This window comes from Gallus gallus, chromosome 6 (genome assembly GCF_016699485.2).
Source record: "Gallus gallus isolate bGalGal1 chromosome 6, bGalGal1.mat.broiler.GRCg7b, whole genome shotgun sequence".
In the NCBI taxonomy this organism is placed as follows: Eukaryota; Metazoa; Chordata; class Aves; order Galliformes; family Phasianidae; genus Gallus; species Gallus gallus.
The window spans coordinates 14728241-14748921 of NC_052537.1; the positions used below are offsets into that span (position 1 = coordinate 14728241).

General features: G+C 35.9%; 1 protein-coding gene across 2 annotated transcripts in view; it reads right to left on the bottom strand.

The window, feature by feature from the left end:
• The window catches only part of LRMDA (leucine rich melanocyte differentiation associated), a 634559-nt gene that overhangs the window by 39421 nt on the left and 574457 nt on the right, over window positions 1-20681 (bottom strand). The gene's annotated exons all lie outside the window — the stretch shown is intronic.

The following is a 20681-nucleotide window of genomic DNA, read 5'->3' on the forward strand; positions in this document are numbered from 1 at the left end:
GAAGGCTCCAACTTTCAGAGTCAAGCTAGAGAAGAGGACAACCTTTCTCTTGCAGCTCAATAATGCCAGGCCCATAGCAGTTTGAAGACCAGGAAGCACATTGCCAGTCTTGGCTGGACATTCCTACCACACCCACCATGTAGCCTGGACTTGGATTCCTTCTGACTTCCATCTGTTCAGGTCGAACAAAGATGGGCTGCCTGGGTAATACATTCCTAGCAATTATGTTGACATATCAGCTGTGAAACAGTGGGTCTGCTGTTGCAGATTTTTTACAAGCATGGCATGCAGGCTCTTGTTCATCACTGGCAAAAATGCATAACTAATGGTCACTATACTGAAAAAATAGTCTTTTGCAGCTAAGAATGTGCTATATCAAGTAGTATTATTGTGCTCTTTGCATCTGTTGCAGTTTCCATGGATAAAAAGTAGACATTACTTTCAAAGTCATCTACTGACAAACACTTGGATATCAGTACTACTTAAAAAGTTTTATGCTTTACTCATTTCATAATTTCCAATTAGAAAACATCAAAACATTGTATCACTAAGTCTTGATCAAGTGTCTACATTATCTTCAGGGAAAACAAAGCTCTGTGGTTGATTCACAGCTTTGTTACCAATGTTCTCTACATCAGTTCACATTGCCACGAACCTACATAAAGCACAGATTATGATTACTTCAGTACAGTTTGCAAATTTTATAAACGTTTGACAAAATGTTAGATGAGAATAATAATGTATAACATCTCATATAAGCCTACTAAAAAAATATCCAAAACCTCAAGTCACTTAAAAACATCTGAAAGTACTGATCTAAAGCCAAAGACAAGCCTAGCAAACCAAAAAATAAAATGGAGACCTTGTCAACAGGCAAACAATAGACTAAGTAGACACCGTGAGGTATTCCTTAATGAGTTCCTTAGAAAATTTTATAGTTTCATGTGCAAGAAGACAAAATAGGGCAGAATTCAAGAAGCTGTCCTACACTTCTCTAAGGTGATTTAAAAAAAAAAACAAAAAACTTCAGCATATCTAGCCTAGAAGGTCTGTACTTCGTACACCTTAGGCCAGAAAAGGCCAGCTAGGGGATGAAAGAAGAAATAAAACATCACCATTATGGCTGTGTACATCTGACAGTAATGGCGACCCTTGGGAAGAAATCTCACATTTTAATGAGAACTCAGAAGAATGGAAAGGTTCAGGCTACAATGTCACAAAGTAAACTCTTTCTTCTTAGTTACTAGTTAAAGATCAGCACCAAAAAAAGAATTACTGAATCCCAGGCCACCACAGTCTGATATATGTTGATGCTAAAAGCTATCACCCATGATTTGGAGTGAGTAGTATGCATTAAGAAACTATTTCAACACAATTATGCAATAACACCAAAACAAATAGAGCATAACAATGAGAGGAAAGATGTGATGAGCAAAAAAGTTACTGAGTCTTCCTGAGGCAGATACAATGTAAAACTGCACCTTAATTGTGAAAGAGGCAGTAGAAACATGCACTATGAGCATTCCCTCTAATGTTCTTCCATAGACAAAAACACACAGGGCCTTTATTAAACAGCATGAAATCTATTTAACGCTTCTTTGGATGCAGTAATTAGGTTTTATGCTGTGGGACAAAGTGATACAGTACTAAGGGCAAAATGCTCTACTTAGTTAAATTCTGTACTACTCCTGCTCACATGATGCAAAATAAGAGAAATCAGTACAACTGCAAGAGACCGCAATGAGGTTTTCACTACTACTTGTTCCTATTATTAAAATATATATCCTCTTTTTAATATTAAAAACAAAATTGCAGGACTTAGCCATTGGAACCTCTGTTATCCCGTGTTTTACCATTAAAGGACAAACACTACTTCAACTTTAATTATGAAAACAGAGAAGTACACTCTCAGCTTTGCATCTCCTTGAACTCACTGTATTTTGTGAATGCTGACAAGCTAACTCATGCACCAGGGGTCAAAAAGTTTTATAATCTTTTGAAGCCTGCAGCTTTTCTAAGCATCTCTTTCATTCTTTTAAGATTGCAACACAAGGGAATTCAAAGTGTGTTCAGATGTTTTTATTATTTTGTCTAAAAAGTAAATACAAAAAAGGAAGTTTAGAAGCACTGAATTTAACACCAGGTAACGTTAATATTTAAGTGCTAAATTTGTAAACAAAGCATCCTTACACACTGTAATGGACTGCTTTTCTGCTGATTCAGGTAACAAGTCAATCATGTCCTTTATGTAGAATGAAAATGTTTTAAAGTAGGATGTTCAGGTAAGGTTGAAATAAAGTTGGGAAGCTTCAACTTTCACATACTTCATGAGGTTGAGGCAGCCAGCTTGAAATTGGGGAATATTTAATGCAAGATGCTGCAAGCTGTTACAGAATGGGAATGACAGAATTTGCCCCAAATGCCATAGATATTAAAAAAACCTCTGCACAGGCATGTGAGCCTGCCAACAGGAAAACAAAACAAACAAACAACAAAAAAAAAAAAAAAAGGAAGAAAAAATCTAGATTGGTATGCTTTAAGCTTTCAGTCCCTAAGGAGATTAATGTTCCTTCACATATGAACAACTAAATTACAAAACCACCACTGCAGTCTATCATAATGCTACAAACTGTACAGCACAGATTCCTGTTAGGAATGCACTTAGTAGAGATTATGGTTTCATATTCAGAATTAACTACACTGGTTTACAATTGCTATACGTTCCTATTATGTTTACATATATGTTTCTCCTCAGGTGTTGGTGTTTTTGGTTTGGGGGTTTCTTTGCTGAAAACGAATCAATGGAGCAATTACAAAATTAATATTATGAAATCTGAGAAAAGTACCAATAAATCATACTGTGCATAGACAATCAATAAGCACTTTAAAGTTCATCTAAACGTTTACATGTAAGTAAAATCTCGAGACGGATAGTACTGGAAATATGAAGAGTGCTTAATATTAGATAATACGGCTTTGACTCTTGCAATTTATTTTAGCCACCAGAACCTTAACCTGGAACTCAGTAAAATCCATATTATCTTCTTAAAACTTTTCCTGGCATTCAGGTTTCAAATAGATTCTGAACGTGGTCTGGGTGTTCAACATAAACAATAATCCTATCTGGAAGCAACACAATAAGCTAAATAAAAGAGAAGCAATACTGATTATATAAAATTCTCTCTCATTCTGATAACTTTTTTCTTAATTGGAGTTACCTATTTTCCTCCTTTTTGCAAGGGACTGCCTTGGCCTTTACCAACTTCACTCACCTTGTTTCATCTGCATTACACTAGGTTGCCTGTAGGAAAGGGAGAAAGGCTGAAAGGATACATTATATGCTAAAGTCAGGCAAAGCCTGCTTTTGAGATGTATAGCTGTCCATAATGAGACAAGAATATTGTGTTAGGAATAAGATACATATGTCTGGCTTAGAAAGCAAATGAAATTGTAGCGAAGATGTCTCACAAGACTCGTCCTGTCACCAGTGGCAGTACAGACAACAAGTTAGAGCAATGACAGTTTTTAGTTCTTGGCCAGGCACATACTAGACATGATAGGTACCAGTATCTTACTGTTTACCACTCAAAAAAGGATCCCAGCACATCTCTGTTCTGCTGAAACATCCCCAGTAGTTAATATCCTCACCTCTCCAGTCCTTCAGTTGCACCAAAATAATGCCACTCCTATATTTCTGCATCCCTTACCTTCTAGGTTCCATGAAAACTGTATTGTGTACATGCACATTGTTTTCCACCACCCCTTCCTACAATACAGCCCCAAAATGGGATGCTGATCCTCTCTGTTGCCTACAGCTTGCAGCTTTCAGCAGCTGCTTGTACTCTGCCCTGAGCCAGAACCCTCTGGTCTTGCACTGAAGATGCTCTGAAGGACAGCACCATAGATTGAAGAGATGGAAGAAACAAGTAGGCTGCATATGCTCTCTAAGGAAAGAGCCCTCACCAGAGCATGCCTCGTGGTACAGATTAATGCCACCAAAGAGGATATTACTAATCCAACCATTACCATCTCTGTATAACCTAAGCATCTCCACACTTAAAAGTTTATGTTCAACATGGTGCTAACTGTTTTTTTATGGGTAAGGGCTTCTACACATACAATTAAGTCACTACAGACATATGAGCTGTCAGACTCCCAGTCCAGCATGTGAATAAACACTTTCAAGCACTCAAAAACATAGTCTGGTTTTCTGCCTAGACTACTCTACTCCAGCACATTTGCCAGAGACTCCTGAATGGAAGAAGTAGAAATTACGCGTAGCAGAGCTGTTATAACACACAATTCCTTGTCATCACTCCATCATATCTCACATACGTACCAGGTAGGAAAGCTAGGCTTACACAAGAGAGATAAGTGACCTTTTTCCATCACAAAACTACTGTAGGAGTGGGAAGAATGACAGACAGATTCTGAAAAGAGACAAAAAAAGCACCTTTCACGGTGTCAAAATTCTACCATCCCATAGGACACTGAGCAAATGTTCATCTACAGATGAACATTTCTCAAGCTCAAGAACAGATCCAGAGAGAGATAAAACTGTCAGTCACAACAACAACAGAAGATCTTGACAGGAAAATACACCCCAATATTACTGACAAGAAGTATTATAGGAAAGACTCGATTGTCTCTGTGTGTGCTTCTTTTACTAAATCTCAATCATATTTCACCATTCATCTGCAACTGTAACATAAACCTCATTAAAAAACTTATTCTGTCCTTTCTTGAATTGAGGTTATTTTTGTCAATATTTCTATTTTCATAAATAGAAATCATACAAAAAACAAAGAGCTAAAACTCAAATATTGATCACCATTTTAAAAACTTTCATTGTTACATTGTGATTGGAATTTTTTTTACTCTTACCAATTTATCTAAACAGGCCTCATCAAGAGTGGATCTTTCTCATCATGTTAACATTGCTCTATAATTATTTAAGCAGTTATACTTCAAGAGTTTAAGGTATTCACCTCTGCTATTTCAAAGCACTGTGACTCAAAAAATTAATGAGTTGACTAAAAACTTTGATTTTTACGAAAATACTTCAAAGAGCATTTGTATGTATTGGGAAGTTTTCTGTCCCAGAACTTGATTTCTTGCCAAATAATAGCACTGAAAATGTAATTACTCCATACATTTCTATTATTTATAAGGATTTAAATAATAAATAAATTAAGGATTGAAGAAAAATTTATTGGAATATCAATGAAAAAAACATGGCAAGGAAGAGAGATGCGACCTTTCTAGCAAAGAGAGGCTTGCTTATAGTTGGTCCATCCCAGTTAGTTTTCAACAGCAGTCAATAATCCTTCCTCTCTGTGGTAATACAGCCTCTGTTCTTCATCCTCTAGCACGGAAGCAGCTCTGATATGGTCAATACTTGTTCAGCCTAGCTACTGCCCATGAGATATGCAATTTTAGAAGCATGTGGCAAGGAATTATTTGCTTCCACAAAGAAGTGCTTTAGGACAGAAGTTTTTTTGGATGGTGAATGCAAAAGTTCAAAACCCCTTAACAAATAAAAGAAACTCAAAATGAACTGATTTTAACTGTCTCAGGGTTTTAAAGTCACTATTTTCAAGAGCCTGACTAAAACATTTTGTAGCTTACTGCTGATGAACTCCTGTATCAGCTGTGATATAACCTACAACACCCCCCTTCATTATATAGTCCCTGTTGTCTTAGCTAAAAAGAGACAGCACAGTCAAAATAGTAAGTACAAAACAGTAATAAAATCATATTTTTATATATATATTTTTCTAAACTACATGATGTATACAATTAAATGAAATAGTCCAGAACTGTTCCTTAGATTATTTTTTAGAATCTGTTCTATTTTATTCACTCCTACCCCTATTTCCAAGCAATAAATAGGCAGGAACATTTTAAAAAGGAACACAGTATAAAGCACAGATATTTGGTACCTTTATAAACACCCACACTTTACAGAAATTACTGTGTATTATCCAGACTGATTTAATTTAAGCAACCTTTTATACCCAATCAGCAGCTTCTAAGAAACAATCTCCCAATGGTTGGCTCAATTCTTTGTGCAAATGAGCTGGGATGCTCCACAGGAAATGTGCTGCATGGAGCACTTTCATTCTCCTCCTGTAGAAGCTGTCAGAACATAAGTATTTTCTGTAGTGTTTCTCTAACACGTGTTCCTCTAGGAACCTTAAATCAATTGTGAACTGACAGAGAACAGTAAAATCCTACCTTACTTCCCTTCCTTCTGCTATTAGAAAGCCATGGTGGAGCAAGGAAAAATCCTACCACCCTTAACACTGAGCCCAGACACTTTATATCAACAAGTGCTGCCGTTAGGGCTCTTCACTGACACCTGCTAGCAAGGATTCAGCTGCTTTTAACAGCTGGAGGTGCAGGGGAAAAAAGGCTTCCTTAGTTTTATTTCTGATCGAAGAAGTCAACAGAGAGCACAATTTCATTCAGAAATACTTTTTCCATCTCTTATACATACATAAAAGGTATTTCATTTGGCTTTTATTTTTTAGCTGACCTGGAACAGATTACAAAAATCAACATATTTTTAGGGCACTGAAACAGTAGATGAAGAAATTTGCATCCTACTTACAGTGTTAGAGGAATATTGCCCTAGATTTTTTCTCAGTCTGTTTTGCAGATATATTTACTGTGGAGATAAACTTTGAGAAATGTAGAGAATAAAAAATGCCCCAAAGCCACAACCATAACACAAAAGATCCCCAAAACAGGGTGAAAGATGAAAGATTCAACTTACCAGAAAGAATGACTCCTGCAGGACAGAGAAACTCAATTAACAAAAACATAATATAGAGACACTTGCCTAATTGAAATATATGTTCCATCTCCAGTTCTAGCCAAGTAGCCGAACAGATAAATCACTGGCTGAGATGAGGAATGTGCATGCATGGCTAGGAGATCTCACTCAATCCCAAACTCATTCCAGCACTCATGATAGCAAACCAAATTTGTGCTAACATTTTAGAACTTAATACATACCATGTCACCTATACAAAGTCATATGCAGCATATCACAAGTGAGAGAGAGACGACCCTGATTGCTGAGAGCAAGCAGTTGATTTCGATCACCTCAGTAGTCAGGCATTGAACTCGATGCCTACTTTTCACAAAGCCAGTGGTTAGCATTAGGCAAAGTACTATGTCTAGAGTCCTAATCTGCTTGCTCCAACAGAAATTTTTTGCATGCTGACTTCAGCATACAAATCCGCTCATAGGTTTACATACTCTTACAAGGTATTTTAAGGCTTCACTGGATTGCCTTCATTAATTATCTTCAACTGAGTCCAGCAATACTGGCTCCAAGGAATATCAAAAAGTGATAAAACAACGGCACTTCCAGAGCAACCACATAACAGTAGCAAGCTACTAAGCATAAAATCAGCCCATAAACTGTCCAGCAGAATACATATCTTTGTGTTGCAGAACCAAAAGACCATGTTAGATTCATACATTCAGCTACAACCAAATGCAGACCAAATTTTTTAAATATAATAGTCCAGACACTATCAAACAAATGGACACAACTCAAATGATTGAAAAAAACTGTCTTGTTCAAACCTGAGCTCTCCCCATTGTCTTGAACATGAAAGTGTTTCTACATCCACACATTCCCTTGAATACAAAATATTTTTGTGTCAATACAAACGATTTATGGCAATAAGTACCACAAATAGTCCTGAATGCTTGCAAGATGTGTTTTTCAGGCTACACATGCAAAGTTAACTCTATCCATGTTATGCCACAATACAGTTACATGACACAACATTACTTCTCAAATAAACATATATTGTTTATCCTGAGCTTGGGCTAATTTTTTTATTTTCTTAGGAACTATTATCCTATATTCTTATACAGCGGGTATGGCTTGGCTTAAAAGAATTTGTGGTATCCATGAACTTAAATACTGGCTTAGAAATGCAACAGGCTGCTTCTTTATTTAGAACATAATTTTTTGATTGTCTACAGGAAAAATCACAAATACATAAATTTATGCTTTAAACGAAGTATAAAACATACTGGTGGTTACCAGTGCTATCCAGCCTGCATGATTTATTCATAAACAATGTAAGACCAGATAATCCATAACACTGCAAACAAATGTGGTCTGGTTCCATTCACATTTTCCATGCAAACAGATGCTTATCATATTTTTTCTCAAAATAAAACAGATTTCCTACTATTGAAATCCCTTGGAAACAGGTTAAAAAACTTCAATTTACACTAGGTAATAGTTTGAATAGTTTGAACATTATGTGAAATACTGCGGTTTTAATAAAAAACAAGACAATAAAGCTCATCATGGCGATGACACATCAGTTATATTTTATTCTTGGCCTGCATCTCCACAAGTCTAATAATTATTTTAATGACAGGAGTGGGTTGCCGTGAAAATATTAGGAAATATCAAAACGCTATCAAAAATATGACTTGAGGTTTATGATTAACTGTTAAACATAGAGGTTTTAGAGCAATGACTCAAAGCAGTAAAGAAGAACTTAGTTTAGCATTTTATTTTTTTTATAAAGGTAGCCAAATCATTAAGCAAACAATTAGTGCTTGCAGATCTTTTAAGCTCTCTCAGGGACATGAACTTGAACACGGTTCAGAAGAAGTGACTGAAAATCATTCCTCACTTTTACAGTAGCCTTTGCAAACCTCATTTAATAAAATCACATAATTCCAGTTTTATTCTGAGCAAGCACTTTGTACTAATTTACCAGTCTGACTGGATAAAGGACTTGAAATAAAGAGAAAAGAAGTAATTGTCCTTTGAGACAGCAAAGGTTTTCTAACATGACCACAGTAGATGAAGATGACCTGACAGAGAAAGGGGAAAAAAACACTTCCCTTATACAGTTTTCCGAAACTCTTAGCAGTGAGAAAAGGAAAGAAAAAAAAAAAACAAAAAACCATGAGCTCTTCTAAGACTGTGGGTAAGCTTCAAGAAACAGGCATGAAAGATTCATATATAACTAAATCAACTATTTTTTCATCATGAACATTAAATATGAAGCTAATTACACAGGATTATTTCTGTTGCTTCTAACGTAGCTATAAAATACGAGACGTACTTTCAAAAGCAGAGGGACTCATGTATTTACCAATAAATAATCACAGAATCACTGAAGTTCCAGGTTTTGTTTGGGTGCTGCAGAGAAAAGGAGTCTGGAGCTGAAATACAGATGGGCACAAACTGGCTCTGTTGTCATTCCAGTCCAGTGGCAAAAACTACTGTGGCAGTTGTACAGGATTCTAATGACTGTAGCACAGATGATGCTAAGGTGATAATGCATGGGTTTGATTTTCACTCCTTCAATACAAAACCCACCCCCATCAGCCAAAAGTATGCTACCTCATTGAAAGAAGGAATGGAAATATCTACAGCACCATAAAAAATAGTATCAGAGATAAGGTATAAACACTACAATTAGAATATGTAGCAGATTAATCATCAAAGTCCACGTCAACCCTCAGCTGCATGAGAGCAGCTCTCAGTTTTTAGTGAGCATGTTGAAATGAATCTCGTTAGTACTTTCATCTGTGCTTCCTTAGAAGTATGAGTTGTGCTATACTACTCACACAATTATAGTCAACTGTGTCAGTTATTGTTAGTTTTCAAGACCCAAGCCTACACATACTTTTTAAACACAAAGTCAATGCTGTATGAACAGAGATAGATGCACATAAAAATCTCAAAATAGAAATACACATAAAAATATCAAAAGAGAAATGTCCAACACAGATTTTCAAAATCACCTTCTTGGTGCACTGGAACTGACCAGTTTCAGATAGCCAGGAGAGAACAAGATAAAACACAGTAGCACTGGCAGGGAGAGAGGAAGCACCAACTCAGCTAAACAAGAAAATGCAAAGGACTTACTGGAATAAACAGAAGTAATAACACTTCTGACTCAGTTCTACAATGAAGAGACTAGCAGAGAACTGATAATAAAGATGATATACAGTGTGTAGTATTCTTAGCTTCTCTGAATAGCTGAGACAGCAAGATTCTGAATGCAGCAGTCCTAGATGAAAGTATCTCTGGTGGATACTACAAAACAGAGCATTAAAATAGTTTTGGAAGTAATTGAAACTGCATATAATGAGTACTATACAAAGTTACGTCACAATCTTGGCAACATTATGTAAGGAAAAGAAATGTTGTTACATAAAGCAGAACAAGATTTAAAAGAAGAAAAGATAAAAGGAGGATTGATATAAAGGGGGTAAATAAAACTAGCTGTGATGAGACAGTTTACTGTGAACATGAAACATGAGCAGAAAACTTATAGTGGAGCTATATGAAAAGTTTGCTTAAACAGGCAAAATGTTAATTTGATCCACGTTATTTTATGCCCTAGGTATTACTGGCACAGGAAAACAAGGATACAGCTTGAGACAGAAGTACTTATATTTAACAGAAGCAATAGTAAATTAGACAATACGCTCTAAAAACTTAACTAACTTTTAGATGTTAAAAATCACTTTTAGATGTAAAAACTTACTTTTAGAAATTTAAAATAGCTTTGTCCATCGAGATGTGTGGCCCCTATTTCCATACTAATACTGATTTATTCCAAGTTACATAATCATAATTAGCAACTGCACACCTAAAAATCTTTAAAATACCAAGAAACTACATAGTATTAAGAGTTTCTCATGCAGACACTGTAATTTTCTCAGCTCTTGGATTAAAATTACAAAACTGTTGAAATGTAAAGAAAATTGAAATCAATTTCAAACAAGGGTTTCTGGAGTTTTATGCTTCACACAAGATGAATAGTTGCACAAAGTATGGATTGTTCACATAAATGGTGACCACACGGAAAATATTCAAAACAGGAGAAGTACAAGCTAAAGGTATATAACTAAAGCAGTGCTGCCAACTGAAATCTTAGCACTAATCTGTATTCTTCGTTCAAATGATTCCATACATCTTGGTAAAATTATTCCATGCTACCTCTCTGATAATACCGTGTGCCATTATTAAGTTACTTTCCAGATATTTCACATAAATTCTTTAAGTAACATATTAAATATGTTAAACATATTAATTGACATATGATGGTATTTACATAAGCATTACATAATAATTTGAATAAATAACTTTAATAGCTGCAAATTTGGATTTCAGAGAATCATAGCATCATAGAATCATCTTGGCTGGAAAATACAATCAAATCCAACCATGGTGCCCAGGTGGCCAAGAAGGCCAATGGCATCCTGGCTTGTATCAGAAATAGTGTGGCCAGCAGGAACAGGGAAGTAATTATCCCCCTGTACTCAGCACTGCTGAGGCTGCACCTTGAGTACTGTGTCCAGTTTTGGGCCCCTCACTGTAAGAAAGACATCGAGGCCCTGGAGCGTGTCCAGAGGAGGGCAACAAAGCTGGTGAGGGGTCTGGAGCACAGACCTTATGAAGAGCGGCTGAAGGAGCTGGGGTTGTTCAGTCTAGAGAAGAGGAGGCTCAGGGGAGACCTTATTGCTCTCTATAACTACCTGAAAGGAGGTTGTGGTGAGCTGGGGGTCAGCCTCTTCTCCTGGGTGACTAGTGATAGGACGAGAGGGAATGGCTTCAAGCTGCGTCAGGGAAGATTCAGGCTGGACGTTAGGAAATACTACTTCTCTAAAAGGGTGGTCAGGCACTGGAATGGGCTGCCCAGAGAGGTGGTAGAGTCACCGAGCCTGGTGGTGTTTAAAGAGTGTTTGGATGTTGTGTTAAGGGACATGGTTTAGCGAGAACCATTGATGAAGGGCAGATGGTTGGACTGGATGATCCTGTGGGTCTTTTCCAACATTAGTGATTCTATGATTCTATGATGAACCTACTGATTTTCATCATTAAAACATGTCCCTTAATGCCACACCCAGAAGTCTAATAAAAAGCACCAAGACTGGGGACTCCACTACTTCCATGGACAGCCCATTCCAATACATGAATGAGTTACTTAGCATTTAATGTTTTAGTACTTATTTAATATGTTAGCTACTAACTACTTCATATATTTTTTTCTTACTGAAAGGTAATAGTGACTTCTTTAAACACTATACAGAGAAAGTAGTGAGTTAATACTGTCTCACCATTACTGTCAATGTAGACTGTGATCTTAATAAATAATCAAAAGTTATTCATTTAGAGCAGGAAATATAATTATGATAACATTTCATTACTACTCATCTATCCTTATTGAGTTATAGACTATCAAATAAATAAATAAATTATTTTTAGCCCATTTCAGAAAAGGATCTCTGTGGAGAAGATCACAGAAATCTGCACTTAGAGTTGAGAATTTTTCATAGATTCAGCTACACAGTTGCACAACAATCTGAGCATGGTGCCATAACTATAAAACATGAATTTTAAGTATATTTTGTTAATTACGTTATGGTGATTTTTTAAAATTTATTTAAGATAAAGTGACACCTAAGCTTTCAGTGATCAGGCTCATTCCGCATTTCAAAATGCTGTAAAGATTGAATTGTTGAATTTATCAATTATGGCTCTTACAGTTTGAAGTCTGCAAATAAAACACACTTATCTATTGATGGAGATTTAATATTTGACATATCATGCAGACATAATCATACATAATTAAAAAAAAAGTCACTAAAGGGCATACATAGGTAAGAAAAATTCTCCATACAATATTTACAATATAATGACAATAGCAATATCACTATCTAGTAGAATTTAAAAGTACCTCCTGTTAATTATGCTTTTATGAGCAGTTATCTGTCAAATCATTTCTTGTACCACCTTTGAAAGAACAAATGCAATAAATCACACTTAAGCTACAGCACAAACCATCAAGTTCAGGCACACTTTCAAGCTACAAATGTCAAATATTAGTTCAGACTTCCCAGTAACAGTGTACACAGCACTATCCAGGAACAATCAATCACTTACTACCCAGCTTAATACACTACAAAATCAAACAGAAAACACATACATATACATGGATGAATCATGATTGCTACTGTAGGACTACGCCAGGCAGGCCGAGGAAGGAAGCTGTTTCTCTTCCATGTTGGATAAAGGGAATTTTTGATTGAATGGCAGTGCAAGGAAAACAAAGGATAGAAGAGAGATAGAACATACACTAAACTGGTCAACCAGATCCTCCCCACTTGACATCACCTACACATCATAGGTCTTATCTTTCTAACAGTGTGATACGGTCATTCCTCCATACGATTTCCTCAGAAACTATTTAAATTGTATGTAGGAAATACATTTTCACTCTTTGTCAACTGACACTGAAAAGATAAATAACTCTGCAGTTACCCAGTTGGTATGTTTGAACTCCAGTTTAGCAGGTTTATAGTGTTTTTTAATAGACTGACATATAACAAAAGATTTTCTTTATTTGTTTATTTTCCTTATGTATTAGAGAAGGGCAAGTTTTTCAAAATTTTGACCAGTCTGAATCAAATAGGACATCACTGAAATTAAAAATCTCCTTTTCCTTCAGTCAGGCTTATCCAACATATTCCCAGTTTACTTTAAATTCCAACCATAATTTTAAAACTTATAAAAGCACTCAATTTTTAATGGATTCAGATAGATGATAATATTTCTAAGGAAAACAAAACAATGCAAAACAAACAAAAAAGCCATGACATTATTATCTGAATATATGCTTTCCAAAGTTCAGCAGTTTATATGATCACATCCAGCTCAAGATAAAGATCAGCAGTATTTGTAAAACTGAGTTCTCCGTTCTGAGTGATTTCAAATGCTGGAAAAATGAAGACTGAGAGAGTCTTCACTTTGAACATTTGAAATGCTTTTGGTCACTTCAGTTCCTTGGCAGCAATTTCATCTATGCTCTTTACAATATTAGCATCTATGGGGACAAACCATGAGAAAGCACCAAATGTGTTTTGTATTATGTACTGAGAGTATGCTGACATAGCATTTCACAAGGTAGGTAAGCAGCCCTGTTTAATCACACAACATCCTACAATTTTTATATACAACGTCCCAAGGAAAAAAAAAATAAGTAATTTAGTTGCTTAATTTATAATACCATATATTCCTGTATACTGTCAATTTCAGATGAATATTTTCTAAGGAATAAATAGAAACGTTTTCCGATATTTTGTTTATCAGCTTTTAATACTGAGATGGATAAAGAGTTGGTGAATCTGAAAATGAGGTGACAATTCTTTGGCAGCACATGTGTATCATACACTTACCTTTTGTCATAAAATTGATCTTCAAACAAATGTTTTACCCAAATTCTAATTGAGGTACAGCCTTGCCAGAAAATGTTCAAAGCACTTGTGGCTACTCTATTCCAGACAGGAGTCTTTGAAACATATGAACAGGCAAAAGGAATCTTAAGGAATCTGATTTCATCCTAACATTAATTCTTGGTTTAAGATTTGTGTAATAGCCTGAGGAATTGCTTTCTTAACTCTGCAGTAATAAAGAATCAAGAAACTGATATTTTTTTCAATTTCTTTCCATTATATTTTATGTCCACATTTAGATGTATCTGGCAAAATCTGAAAACTGACACCAATGTGAGAGTCCCTAAGGATTCACAAATATAATTTCCATGCCTCTCTAAAAACTGAGAAAAAAATGGAAAACGTGAGCTGTTATAAATTTGAGCTAATCTCCTCCTGCCATAACCTAAAGTGATCGTCAGTGCCAGGTAATCATCTGGTATTCGACAGCATAAGAGCTTGTCTATCTGAGTCACAGTGGCTGGTAGGGATGTCAGTATCTCCTAAAATACTTGCACAAGTAAATTTCTTTGCAACATTTCAATTCTGCAGCTCTTTGCTTACACGGGAGAAAAAAAAATAAAAAAATCTAGCAGTATCGTGGAATTCCTGATCTTTCGCACACTTATTTTCAGGGTTAAAAATAAAGCAGCTCTGATATTATATCCAGTTGAATTGCATTACTCCTCTGTTAATGCATCCTAAAGTATCACTGACCATATATATACAAATTAAATGAAAACTCAGTCAATAATTATGAGAGCATGAGAAAAAAAAAATTCAAACTATCAATTTTTTTCATTGGTCACATTTGTCAGTGCACTGTGTATCCTAAGAATTATTGAATGTTGATGAGATTTTAGTTTCCTGTGAAAATAAGCTTAAGAAAGTTCATCTAAGGATAAAAAGCAAAGATTACTGTTTAAGGATATAATTAATTATTGTGATACCACTGGACTTTTGAATCCCAAATTTATTACTATGATTTCCAGAGGATTAATTTTTTCTGTGTGTGCATTAATTTAAGCTCACACTACTGTGGCAAATACAAACAAAGCCCTTTCTAGTTTACACAAATAAGGCATTCATAGAATCTTAGAATAACCCAAGTTGGAAAGGACTCACAAGGAACATCAAAGTCCTACTCCTGGCTCCACACGGCACCAACCAAAATCCAAACCCTATGTCTGAGATTGCTGTCTGAGTGCTGCTTGATCTCCAGTATGATGGGTTGTGACCACCACCCTGGGCAGCCTGTTCCATTCACACCACCCTCCGAGGCAGAACATTTTCTTGCTATCCAGCCTGACCCTCCCCTGATGTAGCTCCATGCTGCTCCTTCTGGCCCTGTCGCTGTCACAAGATACTTGATGAATCCTCAGGGGAAAAAAGATAGGGAGTCATGACTGCGAAAGCAAAAGGCAGGGACAGCAGATATCTGTCTCAGGAAGTCTCACTAGATTACAATATTGAGTAATTTTTATATATATATATATATATATAAACGATATATATATACGATAAAGTGAAATGCTACCAGAAGCATAGTGCTTTTTTTTCTAACATCTGAATAAGAAAACTATACCAAATGTATCAACAAACCTAAATGTTAATGTTCCTAAGTCAGTAATATTGCTACACATCTGAAATGACTGCACTGTAAATCCTACTGTTTTCTGACAGTTTGGAAAGGAAAAGTTTGAAAATTGACCTGAATTTATTTTATAGTCTCAGGAAGAAAGCTAAAGGAAATAATCCTATGTGAGATAGTTGGGGGATATAGAGAAGAGAGTATAATTTTGTTTAAAAGGTTTTATGGTTTGTTTTATTCAGTATCTCAGAGATAACTCTTCATCAGTTTAAAAATCAGATCAGTCCAGATCAGATTTCAGATAAAAATTATGCTTTTGCGCCAACCTCTAACATGCAATTGTCTATTTTCATTTTGATAAGACCTTTTATTTCCTACAGCATTGCTACTGTGGAGCTTGAATTTACCCATCCTTTAACAGACACAATAATACTGATATGGTAGGTGAACTAATTTATGACTTCTTTGTAGTGCATAACCTACTTCTCTATGTAAATGATGAGTTAAAATTATCTAGACCAGACTAATGTGACAACAATTCTATGGTGAAAGAAGACAAAGTTTACCATGGGTTCTATAATGACACTTGTTAAAACCACTTGTGCTTCATGTGATGCCTGCAGCAATTTAGCTTGAGGAATTATAATAGAATTTTAGAAGACTTCTCTCATTACTATACATGAATAATATACACCATTTGCACACATTGTTATTTTTCTCTCTGATAAGAATTCAGGAGTGTATTTTAAACAAGTAATTGGCATAACACAGTGCTGTTACTGATTTGACTAGCGTCAGTGTTTTGTTCATCTCTGAAGCTGTATGGCCACTGGCCATGAAAGATTAAAGATGGTCTCTAGAGGCACCATGAGCGTTGTTTGAGAAGAGAGAAATAAGAAAAAACAGTGTTTAAGTATAGGCAGGCATTATAGTCATCTGTCTATGTGACTTTGAGACAGGATGAGAAGAAAGGAGTAGAGAAATCCAACAGCGCAAGAATTGAAAGATTCATATAACCAAAGAAAAATATCAATAATTATAATGACAACCATATTATTTCTATGTGAAGGACAGTACTACTAATCTTGGCTGCAACTGTCCTGAAAGCATGTAAGAGAAGAGAATCTCTGAATCAAATGAGCAAAGAAACACTGAAAGAGTGAAAATAACCACAGACAATTTAACATAGGGAAGTCCTGGATCAGACAAATTGATCCCAAAGTTGCTGAAGTAATCAGTGCTCTGAAATAAATAAAACACCAGCATGAACTCTTGACTCCACTAGTATAAAATTCATTCTATAGAATATTGTTTTCTTTGGCTAAGGATACTATAGTTCCAATCAGTCAGAATCAATTGTGAATAAATAGTCAAGATCAATTAGGAACAAACAGGCTGAGATGCACCCAGACAGACCTCCTGAGGAGTGACAGAGCTGCCCAGAACTTTGCTTGTGGGGAACTCCAGAACGTGAAAGTCCTCCAAGGGCCTGAGGGAAGAGGGGGGTGTCATGGGTGCAAGTGTGCCTTATTTGGAAAACTTTTTGAGCAGGTAGTCAGGTTGGGGAGAAAATCACTGGGCTGAGAAGTATCCAGCAATGAGAGATATAGATACATAGATATATAGATACATATATAGATAGATATAGGTACTGTGCAGTGATACAGGCAGCAGTGGCAAGAGTGCTTGCAGACTGGAAGGCCAAAAGTATAGCATTTTATTCTCCTATGAAGAAAGATTGAAGGAGCTGGGCTTAATTGGCTTTGAGAAGAGATCATGATCTTCCGGTACCTTGAGGGGAACTTACAAGCAGTAGGGGGACCAACTTTTCACACAGTCTGACAGTTATGGGACAAAGGGCTTTAAAGTAAAAGAGTCAGGTTGGATGTTAGGCAGAAATTCATTAATCAGAGGGCACTTGCACAGAATGCCCAGAAAATCTGTGGATGCTCCACATCCATGGTGGTGTTCAAGGCCAGGTTGGATGGGGCTCTGGGCACCTGTCTGGCGGATGGCTACTGCTCAAGGCTCTAGGATCTTTAAGGTCCCTTCCAACTCAAGCCATTCTATGGTTGAATAGAATAATAAAATGTATGTCCAAATTTTTAATGGATGATAGAATTATGTTTACATAATAATTAATTAAAGCATGCATTTTTGGTCAATGTTTTTAATGAAACCGAGTTAGATAACAGATACCTTTAAATACCATTTACTTTTCTTCAATATCTAAAACAATAGAATGCTTTAATGATCTATCATTTTTCAGAACTCTCTCTCAAATATTTCACAGATTTTTACTAACCAAATGTTCAATTCAAATCTCCCATGTGAAGCTTCTAACTCTGCTTTAAAAAGTAAAAAGAGCTCAGAGAGATTGCCATATGCCAGGATGGCAAAACCAGGGCCAAAACTCATTAAAAGTCACATAATGTAAATCACAGATAACATTTCTTATGTTCTCAAAAATGAAAATAAAAATAAAATTCTAACATCAAAGAGTGGACTTGATAATCTTTTTAATGCACTTTATTATTCTCTAGTGTTATCCTGGCTTTACAAGTTTGTTATCACAGCATCTAAATAAAAAAAAAAAAAAAAAAAAAAAAAAAGAATAAGAAAAAAAAAAGAGGAGCTGATTCTCTATAGCACAGTCCTGTCACTATAACAGAGTCCTATCACTAGTTATTGAGACAACAGTCTTCAAGTTGTCACCAAGATCATGCAGCCTTTTCTTTCCAGTAAACAACCTCGCTGAAAAATTGAGCTTTCTAGCCTTAGGCTGCTGAAAATAGGTCCCAAAAAACTGTGCTCGACTGCTAGTGAAACAAACTGTTATAAAAGGTATTGTACTTTAAAATCCTGAATGACAGCAATCTACAATGATGTGCATCTGAATGCAGACTGACTTATCTGAAACACAAGAATAGCAGTAGTCCATGAGGCATCAGACCCATTAGCCACCTAAAGGTAAGGAACATTTGTCATACTCTGACTGGTTCTGTGAACAGACCTGTCTGTATCCATGGCAGGTGGGGCAAAGACATGTGTGTGGCATTGAGGTTGCAGCAGCAGCCCTTGAGTGATACAGCTCTTCTTTGAGAGGTATGTCAGGTCATTTTACTTCTCTCTTTCCTCTTCTGAATTCTGGATGATAACCCTGGTTCATATCCCTCCTTACTCCCGTCCCTCTCAGTGTGCAGTTTCAAGCTGAATTTCCTTGTTGAAAACATTAATATAATTCTTTCTTAGGGTAGCATCCTGTCAGTGGCTACAAAACAGGAAACAATACCAGGTTTCCTTCTGTCTTGTGAGAATCCTTTGACTCTTAACTTTTATTATTTCTTTAAGCAGCAGAGATTAATAATAATAGTAAGAAGAAGAATGCAACACTATTTTCAATTTAAGACAGCAAGAAAGGATGATAAACTTAAGCCTTCTTATCCAAGACAGTTTTTTATGACAAAGAAGTGAAAACATTTAAGCAGTTTCATAGCAGTCATCTTTGAGGTGGATTGTTCTGACAGTATAGAGTGCTTTATTTTTCACCTCTTCTGCTTAAAATAGATATATATTTGTGTTTGTTCTATTTGTATTATACAAATACATGAAAACAAACATGGAATATACCATGACATTTATTTGAAAACTAAAATTTCAAAATATAGTTCCCAAATATTCTCCTCACTCAGAATTATGATTTCAACAGATTTCTAATTGCAAATAAAGCCATAACATAAAAAAATATTGCATTCATTCAAAGGTGAATTAAAAGACCTGATAGATGAGTTGCCAAATTTCATTCTGTTTATATAACAACAGATAGATTTATGATAGAGCTTAATGTGCTATAATATGGACAATCAAACACAGTGTACACCATGTATCACAATCAATAGTATAGGATTGAATACAGTCTGAGAAGACTGCCTATTCCCCTCTGGCTGGAAATCATTCCCAATACTGACTTTTCAAGTGAAATATTATAGGCAAATAAAACAGTTGGGCAAGAAGTTAAAATAAAAGACTGTTAGATTTTTGGAAAACCAAGAAAATAATAATAAAAAAATCAATTAGCCCAATCAGAAAGAGGGAAAAATGTCATCTCCTGATGCAAATCACATGGCTGACTTTAAAGGAAAAAGTATTTCCTCTCATTTAATTTTAGTATCAGAAGGTTAGCTAAAAGAAGGTCGCTGCACCATCTCTATGCATGTCCCAATGCAACTGAAATTATATTTGAATTTCTTGGTCAAATTCTGCTCTCTTCTGGATCCTGACTCCTTTCTAACTCTGTGGACAGTCATCAGTAAAAGATGTAATCTGTCTGTCTGAATCCTTGTTTTCTGGTGCTAGCATATAAAAGCAGAAAGGCTCAGAATCTGAGAACTCAGATTTTCTGCAGAAGTATTAAAACAGATCACAGAAGGATATATATATATATATATATATATATAAATCCTCATCCGAAGCATTCTAGTTCCAAACAGGAAAAAGAAACAAACAAAACCAAGATAGGCAAACATAGAGAAATACACAGTTACTGAAGCAGAGAAGAAACTTAACAGTAATTCTTCTGAAGAGTCATGGCACCAGGTCCTAAATGTCAGCCAGCTTTAAGCTGTGCCCATGCCGACTTCACCATGATGGCCACATCTGCCCTTCACATTCAGTCTGTTCTTCAGAGACTTGTAGTGTAGTGACACTTCAGACCGCATTTTCAGCAAAGTACAGAAGCAAAGATACTGCTGATACTGCAACCATCCTACCACAGCCAATGGGACATTAGTGTGTTACATATATGTATCAAGGA